This window comes from Anas platyrhynchos, chromosome Z (assembly GCF_047663525.1).
Source record: "Anas platyrhynchos isolate ZD024472 breed Pekin duck chromosome Z, IASCAAS_PekinDuck_T2T, whole genome shotgun sequence".
In the NCBI taxonomy this organism is placed as follows: Eukaryota; Metazoa; Chordata; class Aves; order Anseriformes; family Anatidae; genus Anas; species Anas platyrhynchos.
In genome coordinates, this window is record NC_092621.1 from 32,062,705 (window position 1) to 32,089,323 (window position 26,619).

General features: G+C 33.3%; 1 long non-coding RNA gene across 6 annotated transcripts in view; it reads right to left on the bottom strand.

Annotated features, from left to right (window-relative positions):
- The window catches only part of LOC113840240 (uncharacterized), an 829,451-nt gene that overhangs the window by 79,670 nt on the left and 723,162 nt on the right, over positions 1-26,619 (bottom strand). For 4 of the 6 annotated variants that reach the window (XR_011806072.1, XR_011806073.1, XR_011806069.1 and 1 more), the window contains one exon: positions 6,971-7,016. The exons of the other annotated variants lie outside the window; for them this stretch is intronic. This is a non-coding gene — a long non-coding RNA (uncharacterized lncRNA). The remainder of the gene's footprint in view (positions 1-6,970; positions 7,017-26,619) is intronic. 6 annotated transcript variants of the gene reach the window in all.

The window sequence follows — 26,619 nt, forward strand, 5'->3', positions numbered from 1 at the left end:
AATTGATCTAGATAATTTGAACAATCCCATCTCAGTTTAAGAATATACTTTTTTCAATATGTACTATTAGAAATTTTTCTGATATTTTATTGCACAGACTCGTGGTAAGATATTTTAAAGCTTAAAAAAACACTGAGTTTTATCAGTTTCTCATATGAAGTTAATCTTCATGATGTATTAAATCCTTCTGTATTAATAAAAAACAAACAGCTTCAGAATGGAAGAAGAACCCTGAATCTCCAGTTTAATTACTGAAATGTTTGGTTTTGAATGCCTCAGTGCCTTTTTCTTTGTACTTAACAAAATATAAGATCACAGCTTCATGTACAGCAGAATTTAAATTCTAACCTTCCCCTCCCTTCTCCTGTCAAGGGAGAAAGATGATCCTTTAAAATCAGGATTACTACCACCATCCCTAGATGTTCTTTTTCACTTTAGAATACTAATAAATAATGTTAATATAATAATTTAATAATGTTAAAGTAGAAAATTATTTCTTAGTTTTCTGATTGAAGATTGAATCCTATAGATGCCTACCAAATATTTTGTCCTTAAACACATGTGTAGGCTACAATACATTTGTTCACTTAAATGGTCTGTAAATGTTTGCTGAAGTGAGAGATATGGCAAACTCATTGCATTTAGCACAGAAAGTTATTTCTCTCAACTACTTTTCTAGCCATATTATTTTATAAGTACTTCAAGATGAAAATGTTTGTAAAAGTTATTTTTTTATGGGCTCACAGAAACAATGAAGTGTTTTCTCTGTCTCTCTCTCTCCCCCTCCTGCCCTCCCCACCCTGAGCATCAGTTGACAAATAATAAAATACATCTTTTTGTTCATGTAGTCTATTTTATATAACTATCTGTCAAGTTGTTGATCAGAAATATTTTAGTATAATAAGTCTTTCTGTGTACCAGGAAATAGAAGTGATCATTGTTGTCAAATAAAACACCAGTGTCGATTTTAGGACATTAAAAAAGGCAAAGAAAAGAATATATTGCCAAATAGAAAAGGTAAATATTGTCAGGCTTGGATGAGGTGGCAGATTCTTTTTTTCAAGATTTTGAGAGGGTGGCATAAGCAACAGTGAATCAATAGGAATTTAAAACTTCACTATCTTTATGATATAGAATTACATCAGTTCAATAACTGAGACTACAGTGATAGTGTTTATTCCCTGTGATTAATTTACATTTTTTGGTTTATCTGGAACAAAAAGAATTAAACCAATAAATGGACTCCTTTTGTGTAGTCTATGGTCTTTGGGCATAATAAAGCCAGAAATTCAGACCCTAGTAAAGGCAGAAAAGGATGATTAACTATGCATTTTTTTTGATCTAATGGCTAAACTGAACACTCAGTATTATTGTAATGCTGTACTAGAGACCATAATCTGACTGTCACATCAAAAAAAGACATTGCCAGAGCAAAGAACATTAACTAAAAAGGCAAGTCAGTCTGCCTTCCAGTCCCTTCAGGAATAAGCTAGTGAAGAATTTTATTTATTTATTTATTTATTTTTAATAGGTATGTTACAGTAGAGCATTTTTTTTTCTGTTTTGTTTTGTTTTGTTTTTGTTTTGTGTGTGTGTGCATGTTTTAACCTGTTTAAAACTCCCTAAAACAAAGTCTGGATCTTGTCTTGCTCTCTATCTTCTGTTATGTGAGGTGATAAAATGATATATTGTGACTGATTTCATTACAGAGTGTTTTACAAAATCTGGAAAGGAAGAAAAAAGAACTCAAGCAGAAAGTTTTTTGTTTGTCTGTAGGTAGTATGGCCCCTAGAACTTAACCTGATCAATTTTACTAACTCCTGTATTTTTACTAACTCCCGTATTTTGAGGACCCCCAAAAGATTTGCTTTATTTTTCCTTAATGTATGTAAGGAAGATAGATTTCTTTCTCCATCCTCCTCTGTGAAGTTGAGCAACATAACATTTCCTTTCTATCATGTCAATGAAACATTAGTATTAATCCCCTGATGTTTTAATGCCTGGAGGCACATTTTCAGTTTTCACTACTTCATCTAGTGCTGTATTTTACATAATTGGTTGTGGCAAAAAGTCAATGCTCATGTTGCAGAAAGAGACAATGGCACCACTGTTGCAAATGTTTTGCTTTGTAGATTCATTTTTAATATTTGATTAAAACAACATTGTAATGAGAAGAAAATATGGAATAGTAGCATTTCTTTTTCTTTTTCTTTTTCTTTTTCTTTTTCTTTTTCTTTTTCTTTTTCTTTTTCTTTTTCTTTTTCTTTTTCTTTTTCTTTTTCTTTTTCTTTTTCTTTTTCTTTTTCTTTTTCTTTTTCTTTTTCTTTTTCTTTTTCTTTTTTTCTTTTTCTTTTCCTTTTCCTTTTCCTTTCCCTTTCCCTTTTCCTTTTCCTTTCCCTTTCCCTTTTCCTTTCCCTTTCTCTTTCCCTTTCCCTTTCCCTTTCCCTTTCCCTTTCCCTTTCCCTTTCCCTTTCCCTTTCCCTTTCCCTTTCCCTTTCCCTTTCCCTTTCCCTTTCCCTTTCCCTTTCCCTTTCCCTTTCCCTTTCCCTTTCCCTTTCCCTTTCCCTTTCCCTTTCCCTTTCCCTTTCCTCTTTCTCTTTCCCTTTTTTCCAAATAGCTATAGTCAGAAAATTACTTATAAGATGACAAAATATTTTCCATCCATTTATTGAAGATAGGAATGTTCTATGTGTAATGTTGTGAAGGCACATGCTCAGTAGTTACTTACTACCTCAAAATTTAACTACTCTTTCCCTATATACCTTGAGCAGATGCTGCCACACACATAAGCAAACAGAAGGCCATTTGCAAAGCTATGTGGAGCTATATGCAAAATAAAAACATCCCAAGATCACAGAAAACAGAAACAAACAAGCAAACAAAAAAACACAACACCAACAAAATCAGCTCAAATAGCACTTACATTTCATGTTGGTTCTGCCCAGTGACTCTGGAAGCAAACTGCAGAACTATGAAAAATTCAAAATCTCTTGGCTATCAGACTGACTCTTCAATATAAAGGAGTAATATTAAACTAAAAAAGAAGGGTAGAAGATTTCTTTCCTCTGTTTGTTTGTTGTTGTTTTTTGTTTGTTTGTTTGTTTCTGTCATATTGGTAGAAGGATGAAACTGTAAATGACTTATGATGTCTATAATCTTCAAACATATCTGAATTAGGTGCTCTTGTTCTACTTCAATGTTTTTGTAGGAACTGAACTCTTAGCAGTCCTCGGTACTTTTTAAATATTCCATCCAATAACATAAGGGAAATACACAAATAAACACTGAATAAGTAAGTAAATAAATAAAAAATTTGAAACAAACACCCAAGACTTCATAGTAAGCTAAGCATAAGTTTTTCTATATTTTTAAGCTTTATTTTACAGACATGTAGTTGTTAAACTATTTTAATTCCTAACTTCTTTAGGTTTTGTTTGACATTTTTCATAATTTTCACCTTTGATTATAATTTATGATATCTTATTAATCTCCTGTCAGTCATGAGACACATATGAGTACAAATATTTCTAATTTGAGGCACAGATTCAGACACTAGAAGTTTAAGATACCCAGGGTATCAATATATTTTACCTTTTTTAAGGGTTATGCTGTAGACAAATTCTGTCACTGTGTTATCAGAATTAATAGTGGACATGAGAAACATGTTTCTGAATCTGTAGCAAATTGTTGTGTAGTGGCTATAGAACAGTTAAAGAAGAATATTGGTTTAAGGATACTTTTGGTTTAGTTAGAAGTAGTTTGGTTATAATTCTACATGAGGCAGAAGATAAGAACACAATATTCAGGGCAGTCCATATGTTACTGTTAACAGAATGAGGGAGACTAAGATCTTGTAATGGGAAATATTGTCAGTTAAGCCTAACTAATTCAACTTGGTTTAATCTATCAGGTCATCTGAAAATTAATTTTGCATAGGTAATAGACTCAAAGCATTTAACTTGTCACCTTTTGGAATTTTCCATGCACTTTGAGGACTCTAATAAAAAGGTAGTCTATTAAAATGAATCAAAAATTCAGTAGAGTTTTGACCTCTTACATAATAGTGCTCTGCACATGTGCAAACTTTTCTGAGCTAAGCAATATGCCAGTGGGCAAAAGCTTCACATTTTAAGTCTCTCAGAAGATCATACTCATAAGAATATCACCTTTGCTACTAGACATGAATACCACAGACTAGACAAAACCTTGATACATGTGTTGAGTTTACATGACAAGGGCTTGGTAGCAGGGGAAGCTTCAGCACTGGCCTCTGTGATGAGTCTAGAAGCCGATCCATGTCAGAAAAGAGCCAGCTGCATTTGGCTCCAAAAGGGACCTGCTGCTGGCCAAAGCAGAGCCAAAGAGTGATATTGGATGTTTCTCTGTGAGATACAGCAGGTGGGAGAGAGAGGAGTGAGAAATAATCCTGCACACAACAAGGCCAATAAAGATGAAAGGGGATGAGGTGCTCTGGGCACCATAGTAGAAGTTCTCTTGCAGCCCATGAAGAGGACCTTGGTGGAATGGGCTGTTCCCCTGTAGCCCATGGGATACCAGAGGAACAGCTCATGGAGAAGCCCCTGGTAGAGCAGGTGAATCTGGCTTGAAGGAGACTGTGGACCATGGAGAGCCCCTGCAAGAGCAGGTACTGGGGAGGACCTGTAACCAATGAAGTCCTCTCCATTGTGATCTGACTCAGGAGCAGGTGATCAGGTGGGAGCTGCCTCCTATGTGGGACCTGTGTTGGATAGACCTCCTGTTGGATAGACCACATGGTACGGACCCACATTTGAACAATTCTCAAAGAGCTGCTGTCTGTGAGAAGCCCATACAAGATTACTTCAAGAAGGATAGCATACCATGGGAGGGACCCCACGCTGGACCAGGGGCAGAGAGTGACCCTGACGGACTGGCAGAGACAAAGAGTTAGGGACTGACTGCAGTCCCCATTCTTTGTTTCCCTGCACCACTCAAGGGGAAGATGGAGGGTGAAAGTTGGTTTTAGATTGCTTTATTTTTTCATTGTTCTAGTCTGCTAGTGATAGGCAATCAATTATATTAATCTCCCTATGCTGAGTCTGTTTTACCTGTAACAATAATTATTGACTGATCTCCTTCTCCTTATCTCAACCCTTAAGCCCTTTCAATCATATTTTGTCCCCCTTTTCCTTTGAGAAGGAGGAGTGTGGTAGAGTTCAGCTACCCAGCAGGGTAAAACTACTGCAATATATTATGGCAAACAGCTAGCTTTCTCCTTAGATAAAAAGCTTAGGAAATTTATTCCTGATAACTAGACCCAACACATTTTCCACAATATATAAATATAATATAATATAATATAATATAATATAATATAATACAATACAATACAATACAATACAATATAATATAATATAATATAATATAATATAATATAATATAATATAATATAATATAATATAATATAATATAATATATATTATAATTATAATATATTATATAATATAATATATTATATTATATATAATATAACAATATAATAATATATATTATATTATATTATATATAATATAATATATTATATATATATATATATATATTTGCTAGATGCTCTCTGTTTTTTTTTTCTTTTTTTTTTTTTTTTTCACCATTTATGATTTTCTGACATTTTCTGTAATGAAAGGGAGCCTTTAGATAGTTCACTTTCTCAGAATAAAATTTATTTTTATTGCTTTACTTATACACATTTCTAATCCAACATTTTTGTCTGTTTTCTGTCTTGATTCACCTTTACCACTCATTCCAGTTGTGAATTTCACCAGTGTCTGTTTAATTCTTCACCAAAATAATTTAAGGTAATAAACAGAACTAATCCTGAAACATAATCTTTCTTTTATGTTTCTTCCAAAAACTGTCAAGTTATATTATTTCAGCCTATGTTCATTGTTATTTTATCCATATTGTATTCATTGGTCTTTGTTTGACTAGCAAACAAATGGAATAATTTGTGAATTCAGTTAAGCTTAAATAGGGAATCCTGGCAAGGGTCCCCATTTCCCACAGAACACCTACTTAAGGAGTAGCTTAAAAGGAGTATGAGAGAATGAAAAGCTGACAAATGTTGACTGCTTTGAAGAAATCATATGCTCTTGCTTTATAAAAGAATAGTGAAAAGTGAAATTATTATTATTTTTTTTTTTATCCAATGGCTAGTATCTGAGGATAACTAACTCCACAGAACCAAAATGAAACAAAACAAAATAACAACAACAAACAACAAAAAGAATCCATGGGAGATGTCACTACAAATATAGTATGAACAAAATGACGGGAGAAGGGATTTCCAGAGACAACTGTTTCATTGATGTTAGTAAACAAAAAATAGACATCAAGTATGTCTAATGGACTAGAGTAAAATGCATGTACATGGTCCATGCTGAAATCTGTCATTGTTGGAATGAACCTGATAACACAGAGCTTTCACTATTTAACAACTTAAAAGAACAACAAAAATGCTTACAACACTCACTTTTCCATTTTTTTCAATAAAATTTGATGGTCTACAAGACCTTTTGCCTACTCTATCTCCATTCCCTCATATTTATGCTACCAGAAGATATTTAAAATCAGCCATTGATCTGATGTCTCCCCTTCTCTTGCAGTAGTTTTTCACAGTACAAATTATTTCTGAAAGAAAGTGCATGATGTATTTTGTAGAGAGCAAACATTCCTCTTCCTGTAGTCTAAAGAAACACTTTTGATAGAAGTTTAATTCAATAAATATTCATTTCCAAAGTCACAAATGCCAGAGAATGGTCCATTCATACGGACTAGTTAGAAGTCTGTAATAGCAAACTGAAACTGGAAGGCCTCTTTTTTCTCTAAGAGGTAAGAGTGGCTCCCAGGTGTAGAGAAAGAAATGTCGTCTTTGTCGTCTTTTTTTTTTTTTTTGTGTGTGTGTGTGTGTGTGTGTGTGTGCGCTCTTTCTTACCTCTGAAATTTCCTGTCGAAAACACTGGCAGAATTCTCCGCTCTTGCTAACAGAAAGTAGAAGAGAAAATGAATTTAAAAAACAAAAACCCAGACATTAATTTAAGAAACTAGATGTCATGGCTGTTCAGTGCTCCAGACTTTTTCCACTAGCAATTTGTGTTGACATTTGTACTAGGTCACACATGGAGTGAGTTTGGTTCTTAATTTAATCTTCAGTGAACATTTGTCTATATCATGAAAACAGAATATATTTCTGCATGACTGATAATCTGTGCTCATGAGAGTCTTGGGAGTGGAAAAGAAAGGGTTCACAGGTCAAAAATGAAATACACTTTAGAGCTGTGCAATAAAGCTTGTCTAGCATACAAGCTACATACTGTGCCTGCCATTTCAGTTCTGCTAGTATTTTAGTACTGAATTCTAGTATTGCCATTCGCTCAGGTTTCTCTTTTCAGAAAATGGATATATGTGTATATCCTTCTATTTGTATTGTGTAATATTGTATAATTCTCTGCTAATTCCTTTCACTATGAGTGTTCACTTATCTGAAGAGATACTTTCTAGTCTGGAAGAAACCAAATTTGCCACCTAATATAGCCACAACATTTTCAAAAATATTTTTTTTAAATTGGTTCTTTAATAACTTTGTCATCAATGACATTGTTAATGACAATGTCAGTAACATGGATAGGATTTGGTTGGTTTTAACCTTTGAATCAGACTTTTAGTTCAAGACAAAACAAGCATGTATATTAAATTGTGGGCAGATGAAAAAAAAATAAAAATAGACACAGAATTTATTATTTATTTATTTGTTTATTTATTTTAAAGTGTGTATCACTAGTGAATCTCATGTATTATCTTTGAGTGGGGGTTTAGAGTTAGATGATCTTTAAGGTCCATTCCAACCTGAGCCATTCTATGATTCTATGAGTGGAAATCCTAGGATTGCTATGTATTATACTTTATAATATTTCTTATTTTGGGTATTTAGCTTCAAGATATTTTACACACATCTTTATACTAAATCATTTAATCTTTTGCATTGAGCAATAGTAAGTCATACTTGGAATCCAGTGACAAGTTGTTATGTAATATTAGCTAGTTCAAAAAAAAAAATATCAGGATGATAAAAGTATTTCTCAGTCTGTATTGCATACGTTGTCCAGATGTGAAAAATATAAATATGAGCAATTTTTAAATTATATTTAGAAATTATAAATGCTTTCCAATGGGTTTTCACTAGCTGCATAATTTAGAAAAGTATTTTCCACCCCTTTGGTCATAGCTGTTTTGTGCGTGAAGACTGCCAATACTGTTGTGTGGGCAACAATAACGTGGTCAGTTCTTCCATAAGAACTCTCATAGCACATCATTCATTCCAAATTTCTGACAAATTCATTAGAAACTAACTCTTCTCCTCATTATGGAGTCATAATGTTTCAACATGAGAAACTGTTAAACAAAATGATATGATGGAAAAGGGAATGTTTCACTGAGATTTTTATTTCTGTCGTTTCTGCTATGTGACAAAAACATGAGTTGATAAGTAATCTATAGTGATTTACAAAGCATCTCATAATACTTTATAATTGTAGAAGTGGTGCTGGGATGTCTCAGAATGATTTACTGCAATTTGTCACATTTTGAAACTATTCCAAAAGAGTCTGGTGACATATACTAAAGAGCTTTCAATGAAATTTGAAATGGTTCATTTGTTATGTCAACAGGAAAGCATTAAGTGATATTTGAAAATAATTTTGAGATTTATTGAAGTGATTTAAAATATCCCTTAATAGTAATTTAGTAGACTGCATAGACAGTATTGTCATTAAGCAATATAAGAAAATCATTTTATCACATCTTAAAGTTATTCATACAATTCCATGGTTGTAATTGCAATGCTAGTGAATCTATCACCTCAAAAATACAATTGCAGTAAAGCAAAGAAATTCTGTCAACACCAGAAATGGTGAGCAGTAGATTGAATGTAACATATATTAATAATGCAGAAAATGTGCAGCTCAAAGCAAATTACATTTCAGAAAATGCAACTAATAATCACTAAAATGCCTTTGTGAAAAGAGGTGTGACTACTATTAAAGCCAAACATCTTCAAACAGTGGTGATATTACTGATTCATTAGTAGTTTACACAAAATTTTCATGTTTTACCAAAAAAAAAAAAAAAAATAAGATTAGCTCTCATCACTATGATATCTAAAAGGTAAATCGATATACTCACTACACCTACTGCTTGTTATCTGTTTCATTGTATGTACAGTACATAAGTCAAAAAAACATATTTCACAAACGTATTTCCAGTTAATGAGGAAATTTTCCTTTTGTTTCAAGACTTTGTGCTGCTCAAGCCAACCATTTTTACCAACACATTCATGTTACAGATTGTCCTTATATCATTAATACTGGAAGAATATACATAGAAATGCTCATGCTTCCACATACCTGCAGTCATATTTACTCTTCAAATCCAGTAGTATGGGGAAGCCCTGTGCATCTAGTATATGTTACTATACTTAGTTACTATAGTATATGTTACAATATCATGTTACTACATGATATGTTTGTAGAGTAATTTAATTAGACTACACTACCCAATGTATTTCTAAGACATAAAGAGTGATTTCTGCACAAGAAGTCACATACTCATACAAACTGAATAAGTTTTGGAGTTGTTATACATTCATCATTGTAATACAATGATAAGGAATTAATTCTTGAAGCCAAAGTTAAAGCTGATGAATGATTTTAATATTTTTATTAAAAAATTAACATCATTCAATGATTTTATTTAATAACACTAGTGAACTTCTGGATAAAATATTTTCTCATACTAAAAATACTATTACCTTTCCATGAAAAAGCTACAAATATTAGTAGACACTAAGTAGTTTTAGCTATTTTTCTTTTGGTAAAAGTTAACCATTTATTTATTTATTTATTTATTTATTTATTTATTTATTTATTTTGTCTAGAAGATATATGCAAGTATTGAGCTGTCTTTTCAGTATTGACAAGACAAGACAACTAGACACTGAAATGAAAAATGTTACATAGACACATACGAAATTTACATAGACACATACGAGATTTTTTTTCACAGTAACAGCTCTAAGTAACAGCATCCAACTGAGCAGGTTAGAGGGCCCTTTTGTGAAAGATTCTTCCATCTGTTAATTTTTGTATTGCCAAAAAACTGGTGACTGATGCAGATAAATACAATAGTGTATTTTATTATTTTCACTAAAATGTGATATTAGAGACCTTTTTTTTTCAATGAAAGAGTCTGCTTAAAATATATATATATGTATATAATATATATATATTATTTAAATGAGATTCTTAGTAAAACAGCACTCTTTTTTTTTTTTTTTTTTTTTTCCCTCCCTTAGGTATGTATTAGCTTAGATAAGAGATAGTTATGACCAGTTCCAAAAGGGACCCACAAAGCTGTGCTGATGAGTGACACTGGCTATGCCCCTGTGACAGTAGAGTAAGGAAGGGAAAAACAAACAAACAAACAAACAAACAAACTGCTGGTCAATGGCAAATGGGGGACAGGACTGAGAAAATACATGAAAGAAACAACCCTGCAGACACCAAGGTTAGGGAATTAGGAGGGGAAGGAGGGGGTCCACGCCTGCAGCAATTCAGCAAGCCTATCCTCCTGCAGCCCACAATGGACCAGATATCTCTGCTGCAGTGGTGAGTGGAGTGGAGGTGTGGCGGGAGCTGCTGCCTGCGGAGGACCCATTCTCAAGCTTCCTCTCCTGAATGACTGCACCTGTGGTAAGGACCAATGTTGGAGCAGTTCATGAAGAACTCCAGTCCATGGAAACCCAAGTTGGGTCAGTTTGGGAAGGATGGTATCCCATGGGAGGGACTCCATGCTGAAGCAGAGGAAGAAAATGAAGATGAAGTGACAACAGAGAAAAAGAGTTATGAATTTACCACAACCCTCATTCCCGATTCCCCAGGGCCACCTGGGGGGAAGAGGTAGCAGAAGGTGGCTTTGGTTTGCTTTTAGTTCTCACTTCTCTAGTTAGTTAACCACAGGCAAAAAAAAAAAAAAAAAAAAAAAAAAAGTCTTGGTATCTTGAGTCTGTTTTGACCATGGTGAGGGATCTCCCTGTCCCTGTCTCAACCCATAAACATTTTTCATCTTATTTGCTCCCCCTGTCCTTCTGAGGAGAGGGAGCAGCATGGTGGTGCTGAGCTGCCTAGCAATCACCATACAATATGAAATTAATGTGTCTCATTATACATGTATACATGTATACTGTATACATGTAGTAGGTCTTGATTTTGATTTCTTCATTGTACAGATACCATAACAAAAAAAGTTAACATCATCATTAAAAATTAAACTAAATTTCTAGAGCACCTTCTGGAACTTGCAGAGTCAAGAGTTCCTCGTACTACTCCTCTCCTAAACTTGCTGCCCAGTAGTAAATGATGCAGCCTTTGAACAGGCATGTTTTACAGTTTCATCTTCCACCATGGTTCTGTCATTATGCTGTTAGTTTAAAACGAGAAGAGAAAGAAAAAGGAAAAATCCACAGGAGGGAGACTCATTTCATTAAGGAAACCATGAATAATGTTCAGCGGATACATTCTACTATTATAAGCTCATTAAAAAATATAGAGAGATTTATTATTTTATTTATTTAGAAGAAAAAAATAGGGTAGTTAAGTGTTTGTTATATTAAAACATTGAAGGCATCCTTAGTAATTACAGTAAACTCTCAGTGTGCTGTCCTATGTATAATCAAGTCAGGAGAACAAGTCTTATGAGGAGTGGCTGAGGGAGCTGGGATTGTTCAGCCTGGAGAAGAGGAGACTCAGGGGTGACCTTATTGCTCTCTACAGATACCTTACAGGAGGCTGTAGCGAGGTGGGGGTTGGTCTATTCTCCCATGTGCTTGGTGACAGGACGAGGGGGAATGGGCTAAAGTTGTGCCAGGGGTGTTTTACGTTGGATGTTAGGAAGAACTTCTTTACTGAAAGGGTTGTTAGGCATTGGAATGGGCTGCCCAGGGAAGTAGTGAAGTCACCATCCCTGGAACTCTTTAAAAGACGTTTAGATGTAGAGCTTAGTGATATGGTTTAGTGGAGGACTTGTTAGTTTTAGGTCAGAGGTTGGACTGTGATCTTGAAGGTCTCTTCCAACCTAGATGATTCTGTGAAAATTCAATGAAAGCTATATACGCATATATTTTACATCTACATATTACTTAGAAACACATAGAAAGATTTTTTTTTTTTTTTTTTCGTACGTAACTCTCTTGAGCCTTTCACCAAAGATAAATTTAACTAGAATTTAGCTCATTAATGGTTGTGCTTGAATATGCAGTTGTTGAAAGGGAGAACTGACATACCCTTTTCTTTTATTTGTCATATATTTCCAGGGCACATAAGGTTTTCATAAAAATTGATAGTGTGAAGAAGTAGGAGATCCATCCATACCCGAGTCTTCAATATTTAAATGAAAGGTGGAAATAATGCAGCACCAGGACTGAAGAGATTAAGAATTCATTAGGACTGGGTCCTCACTACAGCAGAGTTTAGATATCTCACAGGCACATATATTTAGGGTAGGCAGCTATTGACAGTCAATTAATTATTTAATCTTCATAACTTTCTAAGAGCATCAAGGATTAATCTTTATTACTGTTTTCTAAAATTATGCAGAATTTACAACAGTATATTTCAAGTGGAAGTACTGCAGTGTATATACAAGTGAACTATTTTTAGTAGAGGCCATTGTATAGGCCATGTCTATAAATTTGCTTTATTTTATTGTATTTTTTTGTTTGATTGTGTTATGCCTCTTGAAACACCATAACTGATATCAGAACTATTATTCAGCTATATGCTCTAAGTACCAATCAAATCAAAAAACAGACCTACTCTAAATGATCTGTTTTTTGCCAAGGGTGTCTGAATCAGAAAATAGTCTAGAAGAACTTTGAAAGAACTTAGAAGAGCTCTAAAATTATAATGTATTATCCTAGTATTTGAGAAAAACGTTGTGTTATTTTAGCATGGCCAGGTAGCTACAGTCTCTAGGAAAAGACTTACTAGCTCCCCAAACCTACAGTACGATAAAGAATCTGACTGCATGGAATTACCTCTATGTAAAATCTCTTCTGCAACTTTCTTTAACTTCATTTCTTTTGATGAAACCTCCTAAGTTTTTCCAGCCAAGAATTTAAGGTTAGAGCTCACACATTTTCCAACAGCAGAAAAGGATGGTTAATTCCCTGTTCAGTTTTAATAATTTGATTCCTAAATCAATATTAGTTTTATGTAATTGAAAAAAATTAAATAAAAGATTTGATGATTTAGGAAGCCCAATTTGTGAAAGATACTGCATTTGTACAGCTGTATATTTACAAAATATTAAACAAAATTGCAATAATAGGCAGAAAACTTGTTAGTATTAAATCTTTCCTTAGAAATTAGTAATTAACTTCATAGCCATAACATTAAATTTTATATTTTATTTTATTTTATTTTATTTTATTTTATTTTATTTTATTTTATTTTATTTTATTTTATTTTATTTTATTTTATTTTATTTTATTTTATTTTATTTTATTTTATTTTTTTCCTTACAGGAGGGAGAGGACAGTATTTTGGTAGTTATTTTTATTGGGATGTAATATTTCTGAAATTTTCTTGATATACATACAAGAGTACACAGTTTAGATTTTTCACTACTAACCAGACAGAATTTGTTTTTGTTGGTGGTTTTGTGGTATTTTTGTTGTTATTTGTTTGCTTGTTTGTTTGTTTGTTTTAAAGAAAAACAACAGTAGAAAGACACGAAAACATAAAATTAATTACAAAGTTACCTAAAAGATTCAGGTTCTTTTTCAGCTGTGGAAACTGTCTGTCTCATATTATTTTCCTGGTACAATTGAGTGTGTCACACAACGAATATCTATTTTAAGTATTTTCCATACTTATTTTGAAAAAGACAATGCATTATATTAATGGATTTGAAAGAGCTAATGTACTTTAATACCTTTTTAATAAAGAATAATATATTACAAAACATGTTTGAAAATGTATACATAAATACAAGATACATATGTATCTAGTAAATGTATACATAAATACTAGAGATAAGCATATACAGCAGCTGTTGGGCCAGCTGCAACATCACATTATTTTCTCCAAGCTCTTCACAGAAGCTTAACCATATAGCCATAATTTAATAAATAAATAAATAAATAAATAAATAAATAAAATACAATAAATCGGAAAGAAGAAATATGTTTACAGTAAAATTCTTGTTTTGATGGAACTAATTCCAGAGCTTGACAGCAGCTGAAGACTGTTGGTGTAATTTTAAAGAACATTTGTATACTGACCAGTGTCTTTGGTAACTGTGACTTCTTATTGGACAGAACTGTGTCCTAGTGTTGTGTTCTGGTTTAACACAGCTGGCACCTAAGCACCACACAGCCAGTCACTCACCCTCTCTCCTCCCTCTCTGGGATGGGAGAGAGGATCAAAGAAAATGAAGCTTGTGGATTCAGATAGAGGCAGTTTATTAGGACAGAAAAGAAAGGAAAATATTAATAACAACAATAATAATAATAATTTTATTTTATATTAATAGAATAATTATTATTAATAACTATTATTTTTTATAATTATTAAAATAAAAAGGACTACAAATGCAGTGAAAGGCCTGGAACATAAATCTTATGAGAAGCGGCTGAAGGAACTGGGGTTGTTTAGTCTGGAGAAGAGGAGGCTCAGGGAATACCTTATTGCTCCATACAGGAGGGAAGGAAGTTGTGAGGGTGCTGGCCTCTTCCCCTAGAGAACTAGTGGTAGGACTAGAAGGAATGGCCTCAAGATGCACCAGGGAAGGCTTAGGTTGGAAATTAGGAGACGTTTCTTCTCAGAAAGAGGAGGTAAACGTAGGAATGTTTTGCTAGGGAGGTGGTGGAGTCACCATCGCCGGGGGTGTTTAAGGAGAGGTTGGACCTGGTTTAGTGGGTGATATTGGTGGTAGGCGGATGGTTGGATCTGATGATCTTGAAGGTCTTTTCCAACCCTAATGATTCTACGATTCTATGATAACACTTTTTAATCACTGTATAATCTGTTCAGTTAGTATCTGTGAATGAGGTGAATTTCTACTAGTCTACAACACCATTACAATTCATCTTTTGTTTACATCTAGAATTTAAAATGAAAGATGAACAGATATACAAATCTGTGTTCTCCACATTTATGGTACATGTCATGCCATGTCATGTCATGTCATCTTACGCCTAAGAATAGAATAGAATAGAATAGCTGGAAGGGACGTTCCAGCTCAGATGGAAGTTCAGCTGGAAGGGACCTTTAAAGATCATGTATTCCAACAGCCTTACCACTTCACGGATAACAAAAAGCCAGAGCACATTACTTAGAGTATTATCCAATGCCTCTTGAACACTGACAGACATGGATTATCCACTACCTCATTAGGAAGCCTGGTCTAATGTTTGACCACCCTCACAGTAAATATTTTCCTGATATCTAGTCTGAACCTCCACAGACACAGTTTTGTGCTGTTCCTGTGCATCCTAACATTGGTGACCAGGCAGAAGACATCATTACTTCCTTCTCTATTTCCCCTCCTCAGAAAGCTGTAGAGACCAATGAGGTTGCCCCCTATCTTTCTTTTCTCCAGACTGGACAATCCAAGTGTCCTCAGCCTGTCCTCATGCTTTTTAGCCCTTTTAATAGCTTTGTTGCTCTCCTATGGATGCTTTTCAGCATCTTAATATTATTTTCATATTGTGGAGCTCAAAACTGCACACAATATTCAAGGTGAGGCTTTCACTAAAGTTTAGCCCAACTGGCAGCTAAGCACCACACAGACATTCACTCACTCTCTCCCCTCCCTCTTTGGGAGGGGAGAGACAATCAGGAAAAAATAAAGCCTGTGGGTTGAGATAGAGACAGTTTATTAGGGCAGAAAATAAAATAAAATAAAATAAAATAAAATAAAATAAAATAAAATAAAATAAAAATAAAATAAAATAAAATAAAATAAAATAAAATAAAATAAAATAAAATAATAAAATAATTATATTGATAATAGTACAAACTATTATATTATATTATATTGATAATACATACAAACAAGTGATGTACCGTGCAATTGCTCTCCATCCGCTGACTGATGCCCAGCCTAACCCAAAGCAGACAGTTCGCCCACCCCTGCCAGCCATCCCTGTATATTGTTTAGCATGACGCCACATGGTATAGAATACCACTTTGGCCAGTTTGGGTCAGCTGTCCTGGGTCTGTCCCCTCCTAGGTCCTGCTGCACCCCCAGCCTGCCCACTGGCCGGACTGAGCGAGAAGCTGAAATACCGTTTGCTCAGTGTAAGCATTGCTTGGCAACAATTAAAACATCAGTTTGTTAGCAAAATTATTCTCATCCTAAATCCAAAACGAAGCACCATGCTAGGAGGAAAATTAACTCTATCCTAGCTGAAACCAGGAATTAGGACAAGTTGCATTCTTAACATGTCTTCATGTTTAGAAAGCAATACCAATTAGCCCTATAGCATCAGCACAGTTGAAGGTGAGTGAACTGGAGTCTATTCCTATTCATGTATTGATGACAGTATTGTTTTTTGAATTACATTTATAATGTCATTTAGTTTGGTGTGTAACTCCTTTTGGTTTTCTCCTCCCAAGATGAAATGAGAGTTGTCATCAGAGCTTAAGCTGAAGGTAGAATTGGTTCACAAATGGCATATATGCCCTTCAAATCCTTCCTTATACATTATTGTAATTCTAATGAAAACAAAACAAGCAAACAAACAACAACAACAATAACAACAACAAAAAATTTTTTGAAATCAGAAAGAAAAAATGCGACACATGTATTTTAATAATATGCTATACATATCTAATAAGTCTTTAAGGCACAGTGAGAGGAATACCACCACTTTGTTTGTCTTTAACAATCTTTAAAGGAGAATTGTGATGACAGGAGATAAGATTTGGTGTGAAAGCTGTGTACGCTTATTGTGCAAGAGTTAGGACTTCTAAATGCTTGCCCTTTACAATTGAGAAGAAAATAAGAACTGAAGAAGAGTTTTACTTAAAATATATATTACTGAATTAAAATTATACAGAATGCACATTCCCAGACTGACATTTATGTAGCTCTAATGGAGTCTAACCTGATTACTGGATAAGGAACTTTACCTGCATTACATCTATCTTTGTCCACTTCTTTTATTTTGAGTTACCCAGGTTTTGAGGTAATATATTTATCAGAAAGACAAAATTTTTTATAGGGAAAAGATCATGAGACAGCAGGATAGATACACTAACTTGAGCCACAGGATTTCCCTATTCTGCTTTCTGAAAAAAAAAGGAAAATCAGACTGATTGTATTCAGTATAGTACCAACAGAAACAGATAAGAAGGTTAGTGGTTGTTTATTTGTTTGCTTTTTCTCCCTGTTTGTACAGAGAAGAATGTTGCCACTTTGCTGGAATGATGGCTTTCTTTGATGGCTATCACTATCTTTGAAAAAAAATAAAGGAGGTAGACTGTATATTAGGCCTTCTGAGTTATGTGAAATTATAATCCATTTTCAAATTAAAGCTTTAGTCAGGTGTACCTAACTGTATCCAGGGAATTGGTCAGTGGTTGTCCTAACAAGTTGCACCTTTTTCCACTCCAGAGTTTTTTGTTTGTTTCTTTCTTTCTTTGTTTGCTTGTTACTAGTAACAATAGGGTCTTCATACTGACTGCTGCAGTAAATGCTAAGTTAAAAAATATCACACCACTGTTCTACCAATTAATTGTCAGGGCAATTACAGCCATTTATTAGAACACCATTTTCTCCCACTCAGAGTGAATTGTCAGCTGCATTAAAGCAGTAACTAAGACACAAACCTTTAAAAAATTTAAATAAGACTATAAATCTCATCAAGAAATCTGTTTAGTATGTGCCGAACTACACAGTATATGTATATGATGTTTCTGTCTGTAGACTGAATGGTAGAGCTGCTTCTTCAATAAATTGTACTAAAATTAACTACAGTTTTTCTTTGTAAATACACATTAGGTTATGCAAAATAAAAAGAGCTCCCTTTAGTGGTAAAAATGTTTAAATTAGAAGACTGAAGCTTGAGAAAAATTAGCTCTGGTAGCTTTCTCATAGTAAAGCCTTAACAATATTTCTGATATTTCATGGCACTTAAAATTTAACAGCATAAATTTGTCTAGACTTCAGCTCTATGCACCTTTGTAGTGTAATACAGATAGTTAAAATATTTCTGGTATACATACACTCATTGTGATTAAAAAACAGTAATATGAAGTAGTTATCCAGTGTAGAATGAACTATCCTTGAATAAAATTGCAGCCTAAGAGATTACAGGTACAGGAGAAAACTGTGAAAGGCCAGGACAGGTGCCCTGGTATATAAAAAATTCACTAATCATCCATAGCTGGTTATCAAAGGAGACCAACCTTGAGAGCAGCACAGTTTTTCACTATACAAAAAGGACAATGAAGAGCTACAAAATTTGTTGGGATGAACAGCATCAAAAGAACAGTTTTGTGTCAACTGCAACCTGAATCAGGGTGGCTCCTTCGATAGGGTTTCTTCCCAGTCTCAGAGCACAGCTGGTGCTCACTGATGAAAAGAGTTGACAAATTTATCTGTGTTAGAGAAGTACTGCTGCTGTTGCCACATATTTGTACAAAAATATATACTGCTGTTTCTCTGGGTGAGCTATTAAAAAGAGCAGAAAAATATATAAGCACAGTAATGAAAATTACTGTGTGACTGTTATTTATGTATATATGACATATATATGTGTGTGTAAATATATGCATACATAAGCATATGAATACATAGAGACAGAGAGCGAAGAGAGAAACAGAGAAACATTTGCTATCTATCCATCCAAACATCTGAACTATGAATGAATTAACTAGTAAATTTTAGTTAAAATTTGTGCTTGAATGGAAATTTCCCTACTTTTCTCTTTCCTGCTTGTGTTTGGGGTTTTGGTACCCAGTTTTGTACCAAACAGAACTGGTTTAAATTACTTTCTTGATTAAGAAAGCAATTTAATTCCATAAAATAAAATAAAAAATATCCAGAAGCAAAAGCATGTAGTTCAGAGTCTAGCCTTGAAAAATGAAAGATAAGCTTTTATCTTTGCAGCGGTCACTCTTTTCCTGAAATGAGTCATGTGTTCCAAGATGTATCACCTATTGCTTTACGACCCAGGTCTTGCAAAGGAGTAATTACAATAAAATTTAAAATTTCATTTAAAACTACCAACAGCTAAAGCAACAAACTCTCTACTCACTTCTCTTTTAAAAAAAATCTTCAACATTTTTGACCTGATGTTGGAGGTGGGAAATTAGTAGGAAAACAAAAAAACAAAACAAAACAAAAACAAAAACAAAGACAAACAAAACATATTTGTGTGTATATATATATATATATATATATATCTTATTTTTTAATAAGCTATCATTATCATTATTTATTTATTTTATGGAATGAAGTAGGATTTGGGGGTTACTGAAATTGACGGTATTTAATTCATTTCCTAAAATATCCTCTGTACTGTTCTACTTACATCTGAAACCAACTATATACAGGAAGTAATGTAAACCAGAAAGCAAAATGTTTGTCTGCAGCACTACCACGGTTTGATATAAAAATTAATATTCACTTAAAAAATCAATTTTATATGTATCAAACGATAGATAGAAACCCTTTAATGTCTTTTACAGGGAAATCACCAAGATAATTTTTGCTTCCTTCATTCCAAGAGGCTGCATAAAAGTGTAGAAATTTAAAACTTGATTGTCCTGTAGCTATCTATGGGAATGTGGCAATGTTTTTGGAAAGGTTTCTTTATAAAGAAGTGGGATTTGAGGTTTTTGGAAAGACCAATGTTAATTTCTTAAGCAAGATACTCTTCGAATTCTCTTCGTCTATTATGGTAGCACTCCAAAATTCGTTAAGCTGTCCATAGAAAGAAAGGTTTTGTAGACTATACTTGTGATACTGTGCAGTGTTTTCATCAGGGACTATTCTTAAGCTCAAATATTTGAAAATTATGGTTCAATTTCCCAGGAAGGAATTACTTTTAACTTTTAACTGAAATACTTTTAACAGTATTTTTCAGACTCTTGTCTTTTCCTGAGAGGGTGTTGACTTCTGCTTCAAAGCTTAGAACTGAGACTTGAGTGGATGCAAAATCAACTGCACAAACAGCACAATGGAAGGCAAATAATTTCTGTGTAATTAGAAAGCCTGATAACCAGCCAGGAGTATGTGAACAGCCTAATTTTTTTTTCAGTTGGAGTTTATATGGGTTTCATTAACCTGCCACCAAGGACTGAGATGGCTTCACTCCATTGTCATATGCAAAATGCTGCTGATCCTGTATCCTTATTCTAAATGGAGACAAGGCTATACCTACAAAAATCCTCAAGAAAAGACTGAAACCTTGATTCATTAAATCTCATTATTTACTTGTTCTTTGATCAAAAGAAAATGTTTGCAAGTGTCTGAATCCCCAAATCCCCCCAAAATATAAAAACCACTGCAATTACAATCTGCATTCATTATACCACAGCACTGCTCTTCATTTACTCTAAAGAAGTATTGGACCAGAAATATATTACAGAGAACACATTCAGATTGTTGCCTTGGGAAGCTCAGCTCAAAACATACAGATGAAAGGAGTTGCAATATCTAGACTGTTCAGAAACCATTCCTAAAGCTATATGAGTGAATATATTATGAGCACATTGCTTAACTTGTTACCCTCATGAAGACAGACAGAAGTGTAAAAGAGTCTGAATAATAGAATGTTATAATTCTGTAGGATTGAGACAGGAGAATTAAATTTGATCTATCCTTGTCTTTGCTTTACCTAATTGTTGTGTTTTTTTTTGGACAGTGTTTAGACTACTGCAAAACTAACAAAACAAACCTTTGCTATTTCAATCTGTGAAATAGCAAAAACTATGTTTGAGAGACAGGCTATTTCAATCATTAGCTTGAGAGACAGTCACTTTTTTTTTTTTTTTCTTTTTCATAAATGCTCTGTATTAGTAGCTCTGTGATAAATCAGATATAATGTGGGATTTTGTTGTTGTTGATTGATTGTTTGTTTGATGGGGGGACTTGGGGAGAACATAGGAGGAAGAAAGCCCTGAAAGCATGAGCTTTAACCTGTATTTCAACAAAAAAGCCAAACCAGTGTGCATGAAAAAAGGGAATGTCATCCTTTTCCAGAATTAATATTTATGTATTTATTTGTTTGTTTTGTGTATGTCTTATGAGACATTATGGAGTCTGGCATTGAATTAGTTTATTCCAAACCAACAAAAAGGCCTATGAAGGAGCTGGTTCCTAATCCATCAGTGATAAAATAATTTTTAATTTCAATACTTTGTGTTTACATTAATATTTCTCATCAAGACATCCAAAATAAGAAAACAACAACAACAACAACAACAAAATGACAGAATAGAGCAGACAACTTGATCTGAGAAGAAAAAAAAAGTCTTTAAATGAATCTTTAGTTTGTCTGCTCTTGCTACCTCATTAATCCTAAATGGTGTCAGTGAGTAAACCTAATAGCTATGAGTGTTAGTGCTGTGGTCAGTTCCAAATTATGGTATTGATTAATTGATTGTCTTCTTCCAGTTGTGAATTATATTAGTGCTGGCTCAGACTCTCTGGCTAAAGGCCAAAGCTTAATCTCTTGTGAAGACAACAACAGCTCTACAGTTTAAGTGACTGATGAGGAAACTAAAACTTTATGAATGATTATCTGATAAAAAGAATATGCAAAAATATATTTAATGTGCAGCTATCGGTAGTCTAATTCCAGATACTGAAGCAAGAAACAGTCTTTTTTATATCCAGCCTTCTACCACCTGGAGACAATACTAAAGATTCTGAATTTTGAATGGATAGGATGGTTGGAGGAACTGGAGAGTAAGTGGGTTGGTGTAGGTTAGGAAAGAGAAATAAAAAAGGAACTGGGTCAGACTATTTTAAAAAAATAATTCAGTCAGTTTTATGGATTCAAAGTAAAATGAAAATTGGAAAAGGAAATTCAGGTCATGACTCAAATCTGTTGTTTGGTGAAAATTGCAAAACACACGTCTATCCTGTGAAAATCTAATTTTCAAGGACATTAGGTATCCTGAAAGTTAACACAGAAGAGAGGGAAAAGGTATGCTTTTCAACTTTATAATTGAGAAAGAATACAAGGTTATTTAGATATTCACCATTTCATCTGCATATCTTTCTAATATTCTAATAATCTATGAAGTAAAGGGCTTGAAGAAAACCTTCTCCTTCTCTTTTCCCCAGTGGAGACACTTGTCTGTTCTGTTCAATTTATTTATCTATTGCTGTGCACTTTGATACGTAGCAGGGCACGATTTTTTTTTTCTTCAATAAAACTCAAAATTATGGGAGGAATATTATTTTATTATTTTATTTTATTTATTTTATTTTATTTTATTTTATTTTATTTTATTTTATTTTATTTTATTTTATTTTATTTTATTTTATTTTATTTTATTATCAATTGCTTGTTCTTAATCCAGGACTGATAAAATGAATGGGAACTGCTATTTATTTTTTTTCCATTGTCTCTTCAAAAAGGAAACATTATTTTGCTGAGAGCTAACCTCATAGAAAAGCCATAGAAAGTTCTCATTGAAAGAAAATCTCCAAACCCCTACCCCCCTAAAAAAAAAAAAAAAAAAAAAAAAAAAAATGTAGGGTATGACTGAAACTCATAAAACTCATAAATAAATAGGTACAAATAAAGGAAACTAATTGTTATATTTTACAGCTATATCATTTCAAACATTTACGACTTTGGATGTATTCATTTAGAGAAATGTAGGCAAGCCAAAGAACTCATTTCTAAAAGCAGTTATCTTGACCATAACCAGTGTGCAAAATACAAACACCATGGAATAAATATTACGGGACACCGTGAAGTTCAAAGGTTTCACTGCCTTGTTGCTCTATGCCTCTGTTTTGTACCCTTCCTCCACAATGCTGCAGCATTGTACAGGTTTTCTTTTCCTGCTTCTAAGGAAACAGAACTAATGGAAACATACGTGGATGTAGTCTAACATAGAGATGACTAAGAATGGGTAAATGATTTTTAGAATTATGACATTTTCATATCTGTCTCATATTCTAGGAGGTGTGAGCTGCAAGCCCAGGATTCCCAGAACACTGTAGAAACTACTGGGAAGACGCAAGGATCATAGCAGACCACCAGGATCTCAGAGGTCCTCCTTTTTTTTTTTTTTTTTTTAAACAAAAACAAAAACAAAAACAAAAATAGGTACGCAGGAGTCATTTGCCCAAACATAGATATCTTTTTAATTTTCTACCCTCCAGATGATAGTAAGAAGAGATATGATCCCAAATAGTCATTATGCCATATGCCATTCATGCTCACACATTTTGGTGCAGCTGAAATGGCATTAAATATCTGTTAGGAAATTGAACCCAGCTTGAAGCTTGCTAGACAAACTGAGGCAACAAACAAAGCTTACACCCTCAGAGTAGAAGGAGGTTTAATAGCAGAAGTTGTGACATACAGACACATTAGCCTGTAAAGTACCTAGCTTATGGAGAGAGGGCAGGAAAAGAATGTTCAAAAAGGGCCATATAAAAATTTAACAGGTCAGGGTGCAAAGATATGACTGATGCATTATATATTTTATTTATTGTTGGTTAACAGAAAATAGACCACTTGTAAATACCTTAATACACGTACTGAATCCTCTCTTGCTTTTTTTTTTCACCCATTAACAATAGTTTTATTGTTCAAAACCCGTCATAATAAAGGATGTAGTTGAGACTACTGCCCAGGGCTAAAAAATTTCATAAAAGCAGCAACTAAATTCAATCAAACTTGAGATCGATAGGCATCTGCTTCTTTGCTGAAAATATTTAACTCTTTAATTCTCATTTCTTTCAGTTTGCCAGATCTGTGATGTGTTCAAATCAGTTCTATCTCTATTTTAAGTGAATTGCAGTAACAAAGAATTTTATTTTATTTTACTTTTTTATACCAGAGAAAAGAAAATAAATTTAAGTATTTTATTTCTTCTGTGAAGAGTGAAGAGCATTTAGAAGTATGAAGTTTTTGAAACAGATGGATTGAGTGGGATGGAGGATATGTAAGACAGCTTATAAAAGACAATGACAAAAAAGGCAGGTTTAAAATATCACCTCTTCCCTAGACAAAGACAAACACTAGACATATATGTTCAGAGCCAGAAACTTCCTCCACAGATAATGTGCTTACATTGTCTTTCTGTGCACATCTTTTTTCTCACTCCTCCATTATGAAGCAGTTGATAATGCCCTGCTATATGTAAGAGGGAAATGGCACAAGCACTTTGTCAAGAAGTGGGTTTAACACAGTCCTCAGCTAAAGGGGATTAAATCTATATCTCCTAGGGCTTTTTTAAAACTTGACTGGCTGTCTGTAATTTAGCTGTACTGAAAAAGACAAATGCATGCAGTTGCTAGCGGGTTATTGAAAGGAAAACAGTACAAATGTATTTTTGATGATCTTACAAAATGGAATATAAATCCTTAAAGAGAGAGAGGAGGGATGATATGGAAAGACATGGAAACATGTCTTGCCAAGGAGACCCATGCCAACAAATGGCTTAGGTCATGTGGGTAATGGAATGAAACAAACAAGAAAGAAAAACATTTTGTGGGATAGAATATTACACTTCATTTTCTGCCAAGAATCAACACAAAAGTTGTGGTTTGAGAAAACTGAAATGCTACAGAACTACTATTCCCGCTAAATACTATTCCCACTGTATAACTGGCTAAAAGAAAAAGTGCATTTGTTTTTAATTAAATATAAAGTAATTCAGCAATTATATGCATCTAATGAGAAAAAGTCCATGCAATGTTAAAGTTCTGATTTATTAGAAATCCAAACCACAAAATGTGTTACTTTTCTTGGGAGTCAAATCATTAAGACTGAACAAAAACCTGAGAGCTTAATTTGACACCTTTTGTCATTTAAAACAAAACAAAACAAAAAATATTTTTTAATGTTTGATTCTTTGATATATTTTATTCATGTAAATTCATTATTCATTATATATATTCATATAAGTACATTAAAATGACTGTAGTAACTGCTCAGTTTTACAGAGACAATGTTCATAAAATATAATGTTTTTCTTTGGAATTTAAAAATATTTTCTTTTTAATTATTTTATCCTGTGTATTTGGGCACTTATGTCTTAACAGCTGCTTTTCCCCATTCTTTTTGAAGTTAGTGCAACAGAATTTAATTCTGCTTAATATCTCTACTTTAGTATTTCTGTGGAATCGTGTTACACACTTGTTCCTTTCTGTGAAGTTTTCTGTTCAGACAAGATTTATTTTGATTGCTAAAGATTGTTAAAATTCAAGCACTTCAAGAGTTATTAAAATATATAAAAATTAAAAAATATTAAAATTAAAAAATATTTAAATCTAGAATACTATATATAAATATAATATATTAGATTAATATTATTTATTAAATATATAAATCATATATTTATGATTTATACATATACATCATATATATTATTTATATATTGTATGTATTTTTATATATGTATGTATAGATTTTATTAATACACATTAATTTATATTATATATAAATATATAATGAATATAATATATTATATATTATATATATTATGTATCATGATATGTAAATAAATAAAATATAAATATATATTTGTATTTATAAATATGTATAGTTTTAGATTTATATATAATATAAAATATTTAATATATATGGAATGAATGAAAATGAAATTAGACATTTGAGAGTATCAGTAAGAATCAGGAACTCATGTCTGGAATATTTTGTTTAGACTGAAATCTGTGTAGTTCTTACACCATTTTTGCACCATTTTTTAAGGCAGTTGTAAACTTTTATTTAGCTATCACTGCAGTTTGTTTAAATAGACTGCAGTTTGTTTAAATAGACTCTCTAAGGGATCATATTCCTTAGCTTAATAAGCTTACCAATATTTGCTAATTGATGGTAAGTAAAGTAAATACAGAAAATATTTTATAAGCATGGAAATATAAGGAAATAACCACAGAATCATTAAGGTTGGAAAAGTCTTTTAAGATCAACTGGTCCAACCATCTCCCTAACAACAATATTACCCCCTAAACCATGTCTCTAAGAACCAGGTCCAACCTTTCCTTGAACACCCGCAGTGATGGTGGTGTTTAAGGAAACACTACCACCACCTCCCTGAGCAAACCATTCCTACATTTACCTCCTCTTTGTGAGAAGAAATGTCTCCTAATTTCCAACCTAATCCTTCCCTGGTGCATCTTGAGGCCATTCCTTTTAGTCCTACCACTAGTTCTCTGGGAGAAGAGGCTGACCTCCAGCTTCCCACAACTTCCTTCCAGGTAGTTGTAGAGAGCAATAAGGTATTCCCTGAGCCTCCTCTTCTCCAGACTAAACAACCCCAGTTCCCTCAGCCGCTCCTCATGAGATTTTCCAGGCTTTTTCATCAG